At 44.8% G+C, this 18426-nt stretch overlaps 1 protein-coding gene across 2 annotated transcripts in view; it reads right to left on the reverse strand.

The window, feature by feature from the left end:
• Window positions 1-18426, reverse strand: part of ZBTB34 (zinc finger and BTB domain containing 34) — a 71717-nt gene that overhangs the window by 41480 nt on the left and 11811 nt on the right. Inside the window, exon 2 of one of the 2 annotated variants that reach the window (XM_029612883.1) lies at window positions 6732-6848. The exons of the other annotated variant lie outside the window; for it this stretch is intronic. The gene's annotated coding sequence lies outside the window, so the exon portion shown is untranslated. The remainder of the gene's footprint in view (window positions 1-6731; window positions 6849-18426) is intronic. 2 annotated transcript variants of the gene reach the window in all.

Raw genomic sequence — 18426 nt, forward strand, 5'->3', positions numbered from 1 at the left:
TGAAGGAAGAAGATTATATTATCTGCAAAAGAAAATAGAAATATAAAGTAAGTCGTGCACTCGGGAGCACACGAAGGGGCACACAAAGGGGCGTGCCCCTTTGTTGCGCTCCTTCGGTGCGCGACGCCCGGCGCGCGCGCCTCTGGCGTTGCGCAGGGTCCCTTAAGCCGACGCCTCCTGGTGACGTCGGAGGTAGGGCGGGGTTTAACCCGTGCGGCTTAAGGGTTGGCAGCGGTGGAAAAAGCCAAAGTTTAAGCGCAAACTATTTGCTGTTGCTGGCTCCCGCCCTTCAGCTAGGAGCAGTAAAAGTGAAGATCCAAGTCGCAAAGTGGTAGAGATGACTCCGGCGTTGCGCAGGGTCCCTTAAGCCGACGCCTCCTGGTGATGTCGGAGGTAGGGCGGGGTTTAACCCACGCGGCTTAAGGGTTGGCAGCGGTGGAAAAAGCCAAAGTTTAAGCGCAAACTATTTGCTGTTGCTGGCTCCCGCCCTTCAGCTAGGAGCAGTAAAAGTGAAGATCCAAGTCGCAAAGTGGTAGAGATGACTCCGGCGTTGCGCAGGGTCCCTTAAGCCGACGCCTCCTGGTGATGTCGGAGGTAGGGCGGGGTTTAACCCGCACGGCTTAAGGGTTGGCAGCGGTGGAAAAAGCCAAAGTTTAAGCGCAAACTATTTGCTGTTGCTGGCTCCCGCCCTTCAGCTAGGAGCAGTAAAAGTGAAGATCCAAGTCGCAAAGTGGTAGAGATCTGTTTCTAAGAAATGTGCCAAACCCATTCCTGCTTTCACTTCCCTTCCCCCTGTTCACTTAGCTGAAATAAAAGTCCTTGGTGGTCCAGCGGGGTCCCGCGAGCGATCTCTCCCTCCATGCCGTCGGGCCTGGAAAGCAGATACAACCTTAGGGACAAGTGACGGGGATGTTCACAAGGTGACCTTAAATTAACATGGTGAAACTGCAGATATGGGGAACAGTGGACCAGTGTCTGTAACTCACTGACTCGTCTTGCTGAGTCACTACAACCAGGAAGAGTACCTTTCAATTTAGATATTTCATATGGCTGCAATACAGCAGTTCAAAGGGAGGAAGCATGAGCTGTTCCAGCACTATGTTGAGGTCCAACAGAACAGGTGGCTTCATCATAGGCAGTCTTAAGCGCAAGATGCCTTTCATGAATCGGGAGACCAGAGGGTGATTTCACTCCGGAAGTCCGTTGCATGGATGATACGACGCAGCGATAGCACTCACATGGACCCACACAGATGCAGTCTCCAGGCCCACCTGAAATTAGGAATGGAGATGCTCCCTGAAGTTGTTACTGGAGTAAGAGAAGGGGTTTGTTTCTGCTCCCATTCCAGGCCGAGTGTCTGTGCCACTTGCCTTAATAATGTCTCCTGGAAGAAGTCTTCCTGGATGACACCAAGACATCTTGGATCTCCGTCAGCAAGTGGCTCAACACTCTCCTTTCACCTACAAGCACTGAGATGTAGTGATGAGTTCATGGGGTGAAGGAGGGTGCAGAATTCTTGTGTCAGGAATAGGTGGGGCGATGGAGATTTGAACTAAATAGGAGTACCATGGTTGCCTGGGCCAAGCTGGAGCAGTCAGAATGAGGTCTGCGACGTCCACAATACACTTCTAGACTGCCTGGAAATTAGTGGAATTGAGGGGGGGGGGGGGGGGTAAAAAAGTCCCCTAGTTCACGTTATGAGAAACGCCCTGTAAGAATCGCTCCCTACTGGGGTAGACTTAGCAGAATCTCCTTATTTTCCCGATGTGTAGCGTCGAAAAGGTCCATGCAAGGAAGACCCCCACATTGCAAAGAGTTCGTTTGCCACATCTTGGTGAAAGGCCCATTCATGCGGATGAAAAATCCTGCTTAGTCTGTCGGCCGTGGTGTTTGCCACGCCCGGAAGATAGGTCGCCTAGAGAAAGAGAGACAGACACACAGATTGTTCCTCCGCCCATTCCATGATCTGGACTGCTTACCTGCACAAGATTCAGGAACCAGACCTTCCTTCCTTGTTCATGTAGAACATGGCTACCTGGATGTCCATGTGTATCATGACATTCTTTCCCCGCAGGAGGTTTCTGAACATGTGGAGGGCATTCTTTATTGCTCTGAGCTCCAACAGGTTTATCTGTTGAGCTCATTCCCATGCAGACCACAGTCCTTGCACACATGTTCCATATGGGCTCCCCACCCCTTGGTTAAGACATCTGTGGTTAGAACCAATTGATGGGACGGGGTGGGGAACTGTGCTCCTATGGTGAGAACTGCAGGGTACAACCACATCAGATAGTACGCCATGGATGGGGTCAGACATTCTTTGGGCAAATGGTTGTGAGAACTGAGCCCAATGCGCCTTCAGATCCCACTGTAAACAGCACATGTGTAGATGTGTTTGTGGTACTACATATATTGCCGCTGCCATGTGGCCCAGGAGAGTGCACTACCTTTCAACTGCAAGCCAGGTTGCGAAGGATGTGGGCTCTTTTGGTAAAAATGCTTTCTCCACAACAATAATTATCTTGGCCCAAAAGAACTGCAGTGTTTGTGTGGGATAAAGGATGGATTTTTCATAGTTTAAAACGAACCCCAGCCCTTCCAGACAACAAATTGTCATTTCTAGGTTGAACTGTAGAGTGGTGGGCTTTGGTGCCACCAGTAACCAATCGTCAAGGTATGGAAATTATATTCCTTTCCTTCTTAAATAGGTCAATGCTACCGCTAAACACTTTGTGAAGTTCCTCGGCACGGATGATAGTCCAAAGGGGAGGACCTTGTACTGGTAATGGTACATATTGACTTGAAAACATAGGTAGTGTCAGGAAGAGCAGTGCATTGGAATGTGGAAGTATGCATTCTTGAGATCCAGTGGGCACATCCAATTGTTGGGTTGTAAGAAGGGTAGAATAGACTTGAGACATCATTTTGAACTACGTCTTCTGAATAAATGTGTTCAGAGCTCGCAAGTTCAGTATTGGCTGAAGCCCTCCAGACTTTTTGGGTATGACGAGGTATTGGGAGTAGAATCCCTTGTCCAGTTGGTGTTGGGGCTTTGTCCATGCTCAGTGATCCATGAGATTGTTTACTTCCTCCTGAAGCAGATGTCCATGCATGTGGGAATTTGGGGGGGGGGGGGGGGGGGGGGGAGAGATTGCACTAGATGTGGAAGGATTCAACACACAATGATCCAAGGTAATCGCTGGCCAAGAATCATACAAAAGCGATATCCTGTCTCCTAGTTGTGGCATTAAAGGTGGCCCTCTAAAACCCTGTTGGGTTTTGGGGTTGTTCTGTGCTTGCCTCTTGTCATGGGCCCCTGCTGCTGTTGCGGTCTGTTTTGCTGGAAGGCTGGCGGATGGTAAGGCGGGTATGGTCAGAAGGGACGCCTTTGGCAGTAGCCCTCTATGTAACTTGGATAGTACCTCCTGCTCAAGGTCTGTTGCTCTGTTGGTGACACTGGGGGAATGAACAGCCATGTTCTGCTCCTTTAGTTCGGAGACTGTCCTCCACAGTTTGTCTCTGAACAAACTGTTGCCCTTAAGAGGAGGTCTGCTAGCTTTTCATCTATGTCCTCCCATTTAGCACTGGCTTGCAACCAGGCCACTATGACCCCCGCTGAAGTACGAGCAGACGTTTCAAAGGCCTCATAAATGAGGCATAGGTGTCAACCCCTCCTCCAGTCATAGAACAGTTGTGGTGGTGTTGCATCCGACGAGGTGGACATAAGATTGGGTTTCAGGGACTGCAAGCACTCATACAGGTACTGTGTGATGTAAAACTGATGCTGTTGGATTTTTAGCATTCAGCATACCCACTTAGAAGGATCTCTTCCCAAAATCATCTAGATACTTACAGTCCCAACCTGGAGAATTCGAGTGACAGCGGGTCTTCGACTGCTTCATGGCAGATTCGACCACCGAGACGTACGGGAGCTGGACCATGCCATAGTATGGTGATGGCTGCATTCTAAATATTAGGTCAGTTTTCCTGGATGTTGGTTGCCCAGAGTAGGGGGTCTCCCAGGTGTTTGCCATTAACGAATCCAAAACCGCGTGGGATGGCAAGGCAGTAGATTTGGCCGGGACCTCGAATATCTTCAGAATTCCTAAACACTTCTGCCCGTGGATCTGGAACTTTCTTGGTTTCAATGCTGAGGAGAGTTCCAACCTTTTCTACAAACTTGGAGTAGGAAAGGTGCTCTGGTGGCTAAGACTGTTCTGGCTGCTTTTCTGGCGTTGAGGAACCTGGCGAGGATGGAGGGGAGTTCTCTGGACCAATATCTGGCTGCGTAGAAAACTGAGGGCATAGACTTCTAGGCTCTTGTGCCAGGCTACTCTTTCTTGGAGGCAGAGTTCTTCCAGAGGCGAGAGGTCTAAAAGAAGGGCTAGATGGGCTGTCCCTCAAAGGAGATGAAGAACTGACAGAATTAGAGCAATTTGTGATATGGCTTGTGTCGCAAGATCACCCCCCCTCCCCCCAGGGGTGAGATTTCGTCTGCTCAGACTGTGCTTCATTGGAGGCAATGCAGCTAGCAAGATGTCAGAGTTGGGACCCTTTGGGCGGTGCGTTGACTGCTCCATTTTGTGAGACCTCGTGTCTTTTCTAGAGGTGATCCTGCAAGTGATGGGAACTTCGCTTTCCTTTGGACACAATCTGAGTAAACTCTGAGGAGTCAGAGGAACCAGTGGAAAGCTGTTCAGAGAGAGGCTCCACGTCTGAGAAATCAAGCTCAGCCATGTCCTCTGGGGAGAATACAACCTGAGGATCCACACCCGGTTGATGCTTGTGAGGTGTCTTACTAGAAGATTTGCCCAGTGATTGATGAGACTGGCATTCCTCTGGCGCTTTCTGCATTGTGTTCAAATGACGCTGGCACCTACACAGATGACTGCTTCGTGGTTTGCTTCATCCGTGTCGAGTCTGTCGACACGCATCTGTGTTACTTCGATGCATTTGGAATACTGCAAAGCATCCTTGTATTAGGCAACTAGATGCTTCGCCTTCGATGAGATTGTGATCAGAGGCGCCTCTCGGACGCAGTGCTTCTGCATCAGCGTCGCTCAGACACTGGCAGACGCAGACTTGTGCATGGACTTCAGCAGCACATTTCCAAACGCCTTTTGTTTCACTGATCCGTGGTGGCGCATGGGCACTTTAGGGGATTGATCCACCCAGCCCGGTCTTGTCTCCAGTGATCCGAGGGAGGAGGCCCTCTTAGGTTTGTCCAGGCGATCCATGCGGGGCCCGGTGAGGAGTGGGCCAATAGTTACTCCGACAAATGGGCAGAGGACTCCTCCTTCAAGCAGGAAATCTTCAATCCTCGCTAGCGCTGGGCCTGGGATGACATCCAATCACTATCCCAGCAAGAGGATTGGTCGTGCTCCAGGCCCAGGCAAAATAATAATAATTATGACAATCTGTGACGGACAATCTTCCCACACTGGCAATATTTAAAGTTAAGCGGTTTTGGAGCCATTTTTCAGCACTTAAAAGTGCTTTTGTGAGGCAAAAAAAAAAAAAGCTAAAGACCGAAAAGGAATGAGCTCTGCATGCAGCCTGCAGCGCAGAAAAAAAACAGACTGGAGAGAAGATGATGGCGCCATGCGGGAAAGCACACGAGGCCGCACAGATCTTTGAGAAGCTCCGCCTAGGCCGCCCTGGAGGGTCGTTCCAGACAGCATGGCTAATTCAGCCCTGCTATCGATGGGAAAACACTAATACACATTCTACTGGGGTAACAGAATAAACCGGACTGTTACAAATTCCTACAGAGAAACATGCTAGCAGAAATACTGCACCTCAATCACATATGCAGAACACAGACAGACCCTTACAGAAATAAGGGACTACAAATTAGAAGCAAGTATGCAGTCAGAACCAAAACAGAAATCCTGAGAAACCAAACTCTGAACAGTAGAACTCTAAAGAGTGAGCAAAATACAAAAAATGCACATTCCCAAAGATGGCATATCTCTCTCTCTCTCTATAGGTAAATATATACATACACACATTTTTTTCTTTTTTTACATTTGTCGTCCTTTTTTTCTAGTCCTGCTCCTGATCTTTTTGCCACTTTTTCCTTATTGGTCTTTCTAATGTCTTTTTCAGGGTCTCTCCTTCCCTTCCTTCCTCAAACAGACAGGCTCTCTCTCACACATACACACACCTCTCATTCTCCCATACTCTCCCACACACAAGCTGTCACTCATATGCTCTCCCACAAACATACCTAAGCTCTCACGTGTGTTCCCACACACACTAAGCTCTCTTTTTCTCTCACACAGATATGGTCTCACTAACATGCTCACACATATCCAAGCTCTCACTATCAAATGCTCTCCTACACACACACACACAGGCCTCTTAGTTTTTCATTCACATATAGAGGCAATCACACACACACAGGTTTCCACTGTCTCACACACATAAAGAGCCTCTTCAGCCATCCCCAGGTCACATTCCTTGCTGCAGCAGACCTCCTTCCCTGCCACGAGAAGCAGGTCCTTTTTTTTTTTCTTTTTTTGCTGCTGCGGGATCGACTGCCATGGATCCCATCTTTAGGCCTTTTCAAGTCAGGTGCTGGAAAGACTCGGCAGGCCACACCTCATGCTATTTGTAAGACTTAAAAGGGCCGGAAGGAAGGATGGGATGGATTTGGCAAATCAAAATTACTAAGCGGTTTACAATAAAACATTCATAAAACAAAACAAACAAGAACTTAAACAAAATACCTAGCTGACCACATGCATAGTCATTTTTGGTCCATAATCGGTACTGGCCTTCTGTTCTTATACATCAGTGCACAGCATAAAATCTGCTGCCTATTTAAATTCATATTAAGCATGAGCCTGAGGAAAAAAAAAAGAAAGGTCTTTAGTTTTCTAAATTTTAATAAAGAGGACTCTTCCTTTAGACTTTGAGGGAGATAATTCCACATTACAGGGCCCTGCACATAGAATAGTCTCCAATGAGATTCATCATTGCAAACGATCCTAGGAGAAGGAACCTTCAAAAGCATTTGGCTAGCGGATCTTAAGTTTCGTGATAGACAGTATAGTTTCAGCGCCACATTAAAACTTGCAGGAACACCATTCAAACTTTTAAAAACTAACATGAGTATCTTAAAAGAAATCCTCCATTTAACAGGGAGCCAATGTAAACTCTTTAGAATGGGTGAGATATGATCACACATCGGCATCCCAGTAATTATCCTTGCAGTAGAATTTTGGGCATACTGGTAGGAAGGCTGAAAGGAAAATCAGCCATAATAGATCCAGAGCCATGGAGAAGAGATGGGGAAAAAAATTTTCAGATACCATTCTTTGGATGTCCACCATCTGCTAGAAACAGAACTTACCAGCAAAAATCTGGCTGACACCTCCTTTTAGAACCAGAGGGGAGATCACAAAAATGGGGGCTGGTCCTCTTACTACATCGCTGGTGGGCAGAAAAATAAGGAATGGTCTAATGTCCTCCATCAACAATCAAGCTCTACACCAAGTTTGACTGGGCAAGATCCAGCAATTAAATTATTTTGTGGGACGGAGAGCATGCACATACATCAGTATGATCTGATAAGTCTCTTATTGAACAAAGGCTAAAAATTGTACAGTTTAAGAAATTATATTTCTAGAAAATATTGCCAAGCTAGCTACATTATTGGTAATGGAGATTTAAAGTATGGTTTTAATGTCATCACTTTCAATGTAAATTTTGACTTACCATGGCCCTTTTCTCTCAATCGTTCCACTCATTAGCTTTGTTTAGCACTCATCCACTAGGAATCGCCTTCTACTTATATGCTAACGACATCCAGTTCTACATACCATGCACCAAATCTGCTGAAAATACAGCACCGACACTCTCGACACACATAAAAGCAATATAATTTGAACTATCCCAACTCAAACTAACAACCCATAAACACAAAAAACCCCCACCATAAATCATTCTAAGGAATCTACCCATAGTTACACCCCAGCCACTAGACCTCGGTAACTTTAAAATTACACCCTGACAAAAGTACAAAACTTAGGAATACAGATAGATGAAAGCCTAACAATGGAAAAGCACATACATAAATTAATTAAAACAAGCTATGCAAAACTGCATTTACTACATAGACTGAAACCCCTGACTCATGAAGACTTCTGCATGGTCCTACAAACCCTCATCTTCTCTGACAGACTACTGTAACTCTTTTACTAGAAGTACCCGTCTAATAAAAAAAAGCTACAACTTCTACAAAATGCCGCAGCAAGGCTCTTAATAGGATCAAGAAAATGTGATCACATCACGCACTCACTGATAGCTCTACATTGGCTACCTGTACAATCCCGAATTTACAACTTAACACTAATACATACAACCATCCATTCTAATAACCCAGGTCTGGCAGCCATAGGACTACAACCATACAAACCACAGAGATCATCAAGATCTCAAAATAAAGGATTATTAGCTGTGCCAACATTACCGAACACTCATCTAACAAAAATAAGAGACCATGTATTCTCCATTGCTGGCCCAATACTATGGAAATCACTACCTGAGACGTTATGACTGTCCCCAGAAAGAAATACAAAAGTGAACTGAAAACATGGTAATTTAAAATGCCTATAACCTACCTTAAAACTTATCTGAAATCAGAGCAAACACCAATGAGGACAACTTAAAACTATCTGTGCTCAGAACAAGCACCAATAAGGTCAAAAGACATTAATAAATTAACAGAACTAAATAGCCCATCACACCCAGACGCCACCAAAATAAATCTGAAACATCTTATAAACCACTAACCTCTTATTCCAGTACCTTTAGTTAAAACACTAGAACACCCCATAGATCTCTCACTTGATTACATTAAGTCAATGTTCATGCCAATGTATGTTATGTGATTACACTAAGTCATTGTATAAGTCATGCCATAATATGTATGTTATGTTGTAAACTGTTGTGATCTTTATTTGGAAATACTGTATATATAAAATAACTAAATAAAATACAATAAAGAGAAATTGCCCCACATCTGCATTGCCAGTATGAACTGTGCAGGTGCCAACTGGGCACATGTGCCTTGGAAGTCTTAGGCTGTTGAAGCACCAAGAATGCCCATGGCCCAGGTGCAACACGAGCTATAATCAGAGGTTGGGGTATGCAAAATGGTACACTTCATGGAATGTCCATGGATGGGCTTAATTTCGTACTAGCTTCTAATACTACCAGTGCAGGCATGTTCTATTATCCAGAGATTGCCACTATACTTTCATTGCTTAACTAATGTTTGGCTAAAATAATTAGGTTTCTAGAAACACAAAATTCTACCAAGGAAAGCAGAAGAGTAACATTTTTCTGCAACATGCATGTTGCAACAGTGAACTTTTCAGTTCACTGTTGCATGTTGTCTTGACCTTACTGTAGCTCAAGAAATGCTCATCTTGAGGGGTCAAGTTGATGTGCATTAATTCAGTCTTTAATCTCTACATACAGAGTATTGATAAGCACTACACAAATGTTGTAGTTAAGTATTTAAACCTTGGAAGCTCAATTTCACATTTGCTCTCAGATTATACTGAGCTATGGTTCCTCTCTCAAAAAACATCCCCTCTCTCTATTAAACCAGCAACTGGCAAGCACAGGGGGATCTCTGTGGGGGGAGAGCTAGGGATCATAGAGCTGAGCAGCTGGTGTGTGGAAAGGCGGACTAGATATAAACATGACGGCAGAAGACAACCATACAGCCTATGTTTCTAAACTCTCTAAATGCAGCTATAGCAAGCTACTAATTAAGTATGTTATTTTCCAGTTTGAGTTTTCATAATATGAAAAATAAAATTCCAGCATGAATAACTTGTATAACAATTATCCTAATAAAACAGAAACCCAATCTGATAAGCAAAACAGCTTATTTTCAAAAAACGATATTTTCTATCACAGACGTATTAACATTCTTGATACCAAAACAGATCTATATAAAACTTGGTCTGCTCAAGATTAATCTCATAAATATTCAAGACTTCTTAAAGCATCAGCACCTTTTTTAAATCTATTTCAGCAGTGATTTCTCAAGTACTTTAAAATCATGTGAAAGTGTACTTTAATAGAACAAAAATATGCTAAATTGGCAGAAGTCAAAAGAAAAGCTGTCTGCAATAACACTGGATTTTGGCAAGGAAAGCAATCTATTTGGATTTGGTCAGCTAGCAACATGAAAATGACCTAGGCTGAAAATACTGAACACACCTTCTTCCATTACTGGGCCCAAGCCTCATTGCCAGGACTTTGGAGCAGTAAATACAACCCCAAAACCAAGAACTTTTTTACCTCCTCTGATTATTTTACTGTTAAACGGTTGATAGAATGATTTTTTACCCCTTGTTCCATGTAAACCGATTTGATATGACACCCGTCATGAAGGTCGGTATATAAAAGAATAAATAAACAAACAAACAAACTATTTGGGCTCAATTTTACCTTCCCAAGCCAGTATCGCACTGAAATTCTGAACCAATGGAAGCCATATTGTAACCTAATATCTTGAAATGAGCGTTGATCTCCAGAAACTCTGGCACCATAAATGTACAGAAAGGAAAGCGCATGAGACAAGATATGGGGGAAAGAGAAATGGGGAAAGAAAAAAAGTCAGTGAAAAACAAGAGGAGATTCACACAAAAGCAAAAGAGAGACAGTCTCAATGGGAAGAGAAATGAGGAAGGTGAGAGATTAAGTGAAATTTGTTGAAGATGTGCTAATGCCTACAAATTGTGGGAAGTGAGGGAAGTTCTGAAAAGTAATGCCCTAAATTTTGTACCTGTAAGATCCTTTAGTGTCATACTATTCTGAACAACCCACAGAAGAAAAGAAAGCTGATCTGCTGTCCACAAGAGACAGCAGAATCTGTAGGATTATCACTCTTACTTGATGACATAATGAAAAGGAATGTATTGTCTCCTATACTACACTTAGATATCCAACTTATTTTAGGACAGTCAGATGAATCCAGAATAAGTGGGTTATGCACCTCTACCAGCAGATGGAGACGGAGCAAACTGAATTCACAGCATATATACCCCTGCAGTGACATTAGCCTGCCAGTATTTTCTTCAAAAGCAAACTGTGGGCAGACTAGCAAAAAACTTGATTAAAAACAATCATGTCAATACTCAGCCCAGAGGAAGCACTGGGCTCAGACAAGAAACTGGTCTACGGATTGGACTAGCACTTACCAGTAATCCTTGTAACACAGTCACCCAAGAGGACCATAGTACAATCATTCAGCAGCCAAGTGAGGGAAGCTGGATAAATCTGACTGTACTAAAGAAAAGGAAATTATCAGATAAGTAGTAATTTCTCATTTCTTAGCATCCGGTCGGATGAATCCAGAACAAGTGGGATGTACTCAAGCTATTCCCAAATAGGGCAGGAGGCTGCCCGTGGTCCTGTCAAAAACCACACCTGCAAAGGCTGTGTCCTCTTTGGCCTGCACATCCAGACAATAATACCTGGAAAAGGTGTGTAATGAGGACCATGTCAACAGGAGACAGCAACCTAACTTCTGCCCATGACACTGTCTGAGTCCTAGTGGAATGAGCCCTAACCTGACTAGGTAACAGCCTGCCAGCATCAACATATGCTGCCATGACTACCTCCTTAATCCAGTGGGTTATTGTAGCCTGCGAGGCCAGCTCTCCTTGTTTAGTACCACTGTGAAGAAAGAAACAGGCGATCTGTTTTCCGTAAAGGCTCAGTAACCTCCAGATACCGGATGATGTGTCTTTTGACATCCAAGGGTTGAAAAAGACGATACTCCTCTATGTCTTTCTGTCCAGAGATGGCCTGATTCAAGAGAAATTCAGTGACCACCTTTGGTAGAAAAGGAAAAGTATGCAGCTGTATCGCCCCTGGAGTCACCCAGAGGAAGGGCTCCCGGCAAGACAAGGCCTGCAGCTCGGAAACTCTGCACAGAACAAATTGCCACAAGAAACACAGTTTTCAAGGTCAGTAACCGCAAGGACAGGTTACTCATCGGTCTAAACAAAGAACCTGCTAAGAAATCCAAGACCAATTTAAGTCTCCATAAGAGTACTGGCAACCAAAAAGGGAGGACGAAGATATTTCACTCCTTTCAGGAAATGGGCCATATCAGGATGAGCCAACAAGGAACCACCATTCACCTGGTCCTGGAAACAGGTGAGAGCCGCTACTTGTATCTTTAAGGAATTAAGGGCTAAACCTTTATTCAAGCCATTCTGCAAAGATTACAAAACGAGCGGGATCTTGACCTAATGAGGAAGAGTACCTCGATCCTCAAACCAAGCCTCAAAACACTCGCCAAACTCGCACATAGAACACAGAAGTGGAGAATTTTCTAGCTCTAAGAAAAGTGGAAATCACTGCCACTAAGTATCCATGTTTCAATCATCGAGCCCTCTCAAGGTCCATACCATAAGACAAAACAGAATCAGATCTTCGTGAAGAACTGGGACCCTGATTTAGTAGGTTCCTATGTGCTGGAAGTTGAAGGGGAGAGTCTCCCAGGAGCCACCGCAAATCCACATACCACGGCCTACTGGGCCAATCTGGAGCAACCAAGAGCACTGTACCTCTGTGATGCTCGATCCTTCAGATCAATCTGCCCAACATGGGCCATGGAGGAACAGCAAACAGCAACTTGTCTTCTGGCCACTCCAGCACTAGGGTATCAATCCCCAACTATTTCAGATCTCTCCTGCGACTGAAGATTCGCGGAGCTTTTGCATTGTGAGAAGTCACCAGGAGGTGGGGACCCCAGCAATCCAGAATCAGCTGAAATACCTTGTCTGACAAAGCCCATTCTCCTGGGTCCAGACTTTCCCTGCTGAGAAAGTCTGTTCATACATTGTCTTTTTCAGCTATGTGTGAGGTTAAGATCATCTGGAGATGCACTTCTGCCCAATCCATAAGCTGACCTTTTTCCTGCGATTCTTGCTGGCTCTTGGTTCCTCCCTGCCTATTGATGTAAGCCACGTTGCATTGTCCAACATTATCCAGACTAATCGATCTTGCAGCCTGTTGCTGACCTGCAAACATGCCAACTGGACCACCCTGGCTTCCAGTCAATTGATATTCCAGAGAGACACTTCTGTTTTGCAGCACCCTTGCGCTGTCAGTGAACTCCCCAACCAAGGAGGCTCACATCTATTGTCAGTACTAGCCAGTCCGGTGATGCTATGGAAACTCCCTTCATTAGATGATCTGCCTGCAGCCACCACTGCAGTTGGGAGGAGACTTCCATTGGCAGGAGGACCCGAATCAAAAAGTCCTGAGATTGTGGGTTCCACCGAGACAGCAGGAGTGCTGAAGAGGATGCATGTACGCCCTCGTCCATGGGACCACTTCCAGGGATGCTGCCATTATACCAAGTACTTGCAGGTAGGACCATATGGTCAGACGGAGCTGTGTCATCAGCTTCTAAATGCGTGCTTCCAGCAGGAAAACCTTGCCCTGCTTTGTCGAACCGAACCCAGAGGTATTCCAATGACTGAACTGGTTGAAGACTGCTCTTGATCAGGTTCACCAACCAGCCAAGCTCCTGCAACGGAGGGGGGGGGGGGGGGTCACCTCGAGGGTCACTCTACTCTCTTCCAGCTTAGACTTAGTTTTTGGGTACTTGCCAGATTCTTATGGCCTGGAATGGACACTGTTGGAAACAGGATTCTGGGCTTGATGGTCCCTTGGTCAGACCCAGTATGGCATGTTCTTATGTCTTGGCTTGAATCATCCAAAAATAAGTGGACAAGGATCTCATCTTTTCTCAATTCTGCTGCCACTACCACAATTATCTTGGAAAAGGTCCTTAGGGCAGTGGCCAGACCAAAGGGCAGGGCCCAAAACAGATAATGGTGTCCCAGAACTACAAACCGCAGAAAGTGTTGATGCTCTAGTCGGACGCCTCAGACAGATCCAAAGAGGTCAGAAATTCCTCTGACTGTATGGCCATTATTACAGAGCACAATTTTTCCATGAACAAATGTGACACCTGCAGATGACAGTTGACACCTTTGAGATCCAGGATGGGATGGAAGGAGCCCTCCTTAGGCACAATGAAATAAATGGAATATCAACCCATATTTTCTTGAGACTTGTGCACTGGAACCATAGCCCTCAGGCTGAGGAGCCTTGCCAATGTACTTTCCACTGCCTGCTTCCTTCTGTGGTGAGTTACAGGGAGACACCATGAACATGTCCCGAGGAAAACTGCGAAACTCCAGAGCATATCCTTCTCATATCACTTCCAGGACCCATTGATCTGATGTGATCTCAACCCACCTCTGATAGGGGGCCAGTTCTATCTCCTGTTCCCGGGGTAGGTTGGCAAACCGTAATTGGGAGGGTCGGGAGGTTCCACTACCCGAACACATGCCCCTTCTTGGTTGCTGAGGACAGAAGGACAGAGACCTACCAAAAGGTGGAGTTCTCTGAAAGGTTATTCCTCTATAGGGATAAAAATGCCTGGATCCTCTAGAACGACCACTCATGTTAAAAGAGCATGGCATCTGCTTCTTATCCTCTGGCAATTTGGTAAGGTTAGCCTTGGAGGTCGCTTCGGCCAACCAATTTCTCAGCCATAACTGATGCCTGGCCGCTACTATGGAAGCCACTCCTCTAGCTGAAGAGCAGATCAAATCACAACCTGCATCTGCCAAAAAAGCAGCAGCTGGCTCCATAAATGTCCTGGAGTTCACCCCATAGTTAGACTCATCGACCTCCTAGGAGAGAAGCAAACAAGATCAAGCCACCAGGGAACAACAAGAAGCGATCTACAAGGACATTGCCACTGCATCAAATGCTTGCTTAAGGAGAGTCTCAATCCTATGATGAGCATCCTTCAAGGCTGCTCCTCCTTCCACGGGAATAGTGGTCTGCTTGGAGACTGCACACACAAGTGCTTCTACCTTCGGAAAACGTAAACGCTCTCTTGCCGCTGGATCCAGAGGGTACAGGCCTTCCAAAACCCAACCCCCTTTGAAATTAGCCTCTGAGGCACCCCACTCAAGATTATTTAATTCTTGAATGGCTTCCATCATGGGGAAAAAAACGAGAGGCCTTACGCAAGGAAGTCAAAATGGGATTTTTCTTTGGCTCAGTCACAGGAACTACGCGCATTTTCAATGTCTGGGAAATCAGAACTGGCAGTTCATGTTTATGAAAGAACCCTAGCATAATTCTACACGGTTCTAATCCTGGAGGAATCTCACCACTCTCAAGGGAGTCAGGATCAGCATCATCCATGCCGTTCGGACCTCCATCGGGAAGTCCCGCTGCCACTCTAGCAGTACTCTGGCGCTTACCAGTAGGTCCCAGCAAGGTTCCTACCTGCAACTCTGCTCTGGGAGTATTAGAGAGGGCTGAAGATTGCATCTGGAGAAAGAATTGCAATCCCTGGAACAATTCTACCCACAAAATGGTAGAAGCATCCAATCCAGGAGGTACTTGAGGCGTACTCACTAAGCTACCATCCCTTGCTGAGAAACCAGTTAGGGAAGTTCCAAAATCAGGCACCCCACCTGAGACATCTATACCCAGGCCTATATCTGGCTGGAAAGCGCCAGATTTAGAGAAATCAAAGGAAGACAATTCTCCCTGAGTCTCCAAAAAGCACTGGCACAAATTAGCGGGCACTCCTGGCTAATATGACAGGCAATGCAAATAGAAAGGCACTTAGGTTTCTTAGGCATAGATGCCATTTTGGCAGACAGTGCGCTTGAGCAGCAGCAGCTGGAGGCCTGGGTCTAGCTTTTTTTTTTAATGACCAAAAATACTAGGCATTCAACCTATGCGTCCCAAAAATAAGCACTGTAAAACAATTTCAGTGCACAACAACTTGCGCACACAGGTAAGCATTAGGCCACTTAACGCACATAATACAAGGCCCGACTAAGCATCCAAAAACTGGATGCAGAGCTAGATGCACACGCCGAACCAACAATCCTGTAGAGGGCAGCCTAAGAAAGTGCGCGAAATGCTGTTGTGGCCTACCATGTAGCATGCAGCGAAAAAGCCTCAGAGCGGGGCCTAGCCTATAGAGGCTGCCCACATCCATTGACCTCCCACGGAGCGGGATGAACATCGGAACGGCACGTCGAGCACAGAAGACTGGGAAAAGGGAGGAACCCCGATGCTACAAAAGCCTCCTTTTAAGTCTCTGTAAATTATAGAGACCCAAATACACTCCAAAAGAATGGGGAAAAAACACTAATATGATTGAAAATGGTAACAAGTACAACTTTGACATTTGCTCAAAATAAATAAAATATTAGAACACCTAGACTTTCCTAAACATACTGTATTGGACAAACATGTAAATCCCTATGCATGTCTATGGGTTTGACAATAAGAACTCAAAGTGAGCCTCACTTTGAGTATGCAGGGCATGGGAGGATGACGCTGCGACTGGCTCTGTTTGAAGTTCCTCCCGATATGGGATTGGTGATGTGCGGCTGCCGGATCGAGAGGCATTCCTGCACTTAATTCACTCAAATGTTTCTGTTCCATGCGGACATTTTCTGAACCGGTCGAGTTTTGAGAGGCGATATGTTTTTTCACAATTCTCGCCTGAACGCAACTTCTGCCCTTCGGAATAAACATTTACATTTAGCACCTGCTGTGCCTGCTTTGATTTGAAAGGATTTAAAAAGGATATCAAGTTGGTCAGTAGCATTACTTGATTTAATAAGTCCATTGGCATTTTAAATCCAGTTTTATTTCTTGCTATCCCTGCATCAGCAGGAATGGAGCTTTATGAAATTTTTTTGGTGTCCAACTTGTCAGTGTTTCCCCCTGAGGAAGCCATACTTGGCGAAACAAGGGCCTTGTCGGGGCATTTGATATCACACCTAGGAGGAACACCATGTTCACATAATTATTTCTAACTGATCACTGAATAAATGCACCATTGTTTACATCTATTATTGCATTAGTTTTCTTTACTGCATGTAGAGTATGTATATTACTTTGTAACAACATTCTGATGTATTTATTCATACTGTAACATCATTGTGATACAGTATATATTGATCAAAAAATGAAACTATTTGTTGACAGTTGAACCTCTGTGAGGTTCCAATACATCATTTTGAGCTGTCTATATTGTAACAATATTGCTATGATGTGCAAGTCTGCCATGTTTACAGTTGTCCTATTTCTGTATTTTATTAGGGAGGATCCAGAATTGTGTCAAACCCATAGACACGCATAGGGATTTATATGTGTTTGTCCGATACAATACATTTAGGAAAGTCTATTTATTTATTTTTAGCTTTTATATACCGATCTTCTTGCATAGGATACAAATCAAACCGGTTTACAGTGAACAATAAACTTGCCTGTGAGCATTACATAGAACAAGAAATTTTTAAGAAAACTGAGTAACATAGTATGAAAAAGTCTAGTTCTAATATTATATTTACTTTGAGCAAATGTCAAATTGTACTTTTGTAATTGTTACCATTTTTTTTTATTCACTTTAGTGCTTTTTTCCCCACTCCTTGGAGTGTATTTGGGTCTGTTTGTTGAGCACCTTTCATAATTACATATTACCTGATCTTTTGGTCTCTTTTTTTTTTAAACTTATCTGAGCTCAGCCTTACCTGGCTGACTGCAGAGATGGTCTCTGGCTTCGGAGGCAGAGGGCATATGCTGTCATCGCCGCATACAGCTTCCTGCACCCGCTGCCTTTCAGTTGCTTAAGCAGCTAAGTCCACGCTGGCTGAAAAACCAGCTACCGGACCAAGGCACTCATCTGAGGGACCAAGGAAATCACCTAAGGAATTCTCATTTGTGGGAGGGTCCTTTTGGTATCACTGCAGGAGAGCGGGGGTGAATGTAATATCCTGAATTCTCCTTTTTCAAAATGAAGCAATCCCCAGTAGGGAGATGCACATCCACCATCTGCTGGAGGTGGAGCATACTGGCAGGCTGACACTGCAGAGGTATATGTACTGTGACTTCAGTTTGCTCTGTCTCCATCTGCTGGAAGAAGTGCAAAACCCACTTGTTCTAGATTCATCTGACTGGACACTAAGAAACAGCAGATTTAACACACATTGAGGAAAGTACTTTTGTACTCCACACACAAACTGTGGAATATGTTTTCAGAGCATATGGTCAAGGTGGCTAGCACAGCAGGGTTTAAAAGGGTTCCTGAAGGAAAAGTCCATTAAACATTATTAGCCAGGTAGCCTAAAGGTATTGCTATCTCAGGGAGCAAGTAACAAGAAATAGGTGTACTTCAAGGGATCTGCCAGGGACTTGTGACCCAAACTGGCCACTGTCAGAGACAGGATGGGGGGCTTGATGGATCCCGATTTGACCCAGTTGGGCATTTCTTATTGTGTGCAGTGTCATTTGTGACATTAACAGAGAGATCAATACCAGTACGTAACGAAA

This window comes from Rhinatrema bivittatum, chromosome 8 (assembly GCF_901001135.1).
Source record: "Rhinatrema bivittatum chromosome 8, aRhiBiv1.1, whole genome shotgun sequence".
In the NCBI taxonomy this organism is placed as follows: domain Eukaryota; kingdom Metazoa; phylum Chordata; class Amphibia; order Gymnophiona; family Rhinatrematidae; genus Rhinatrema; species Rhinatrema bivittatum.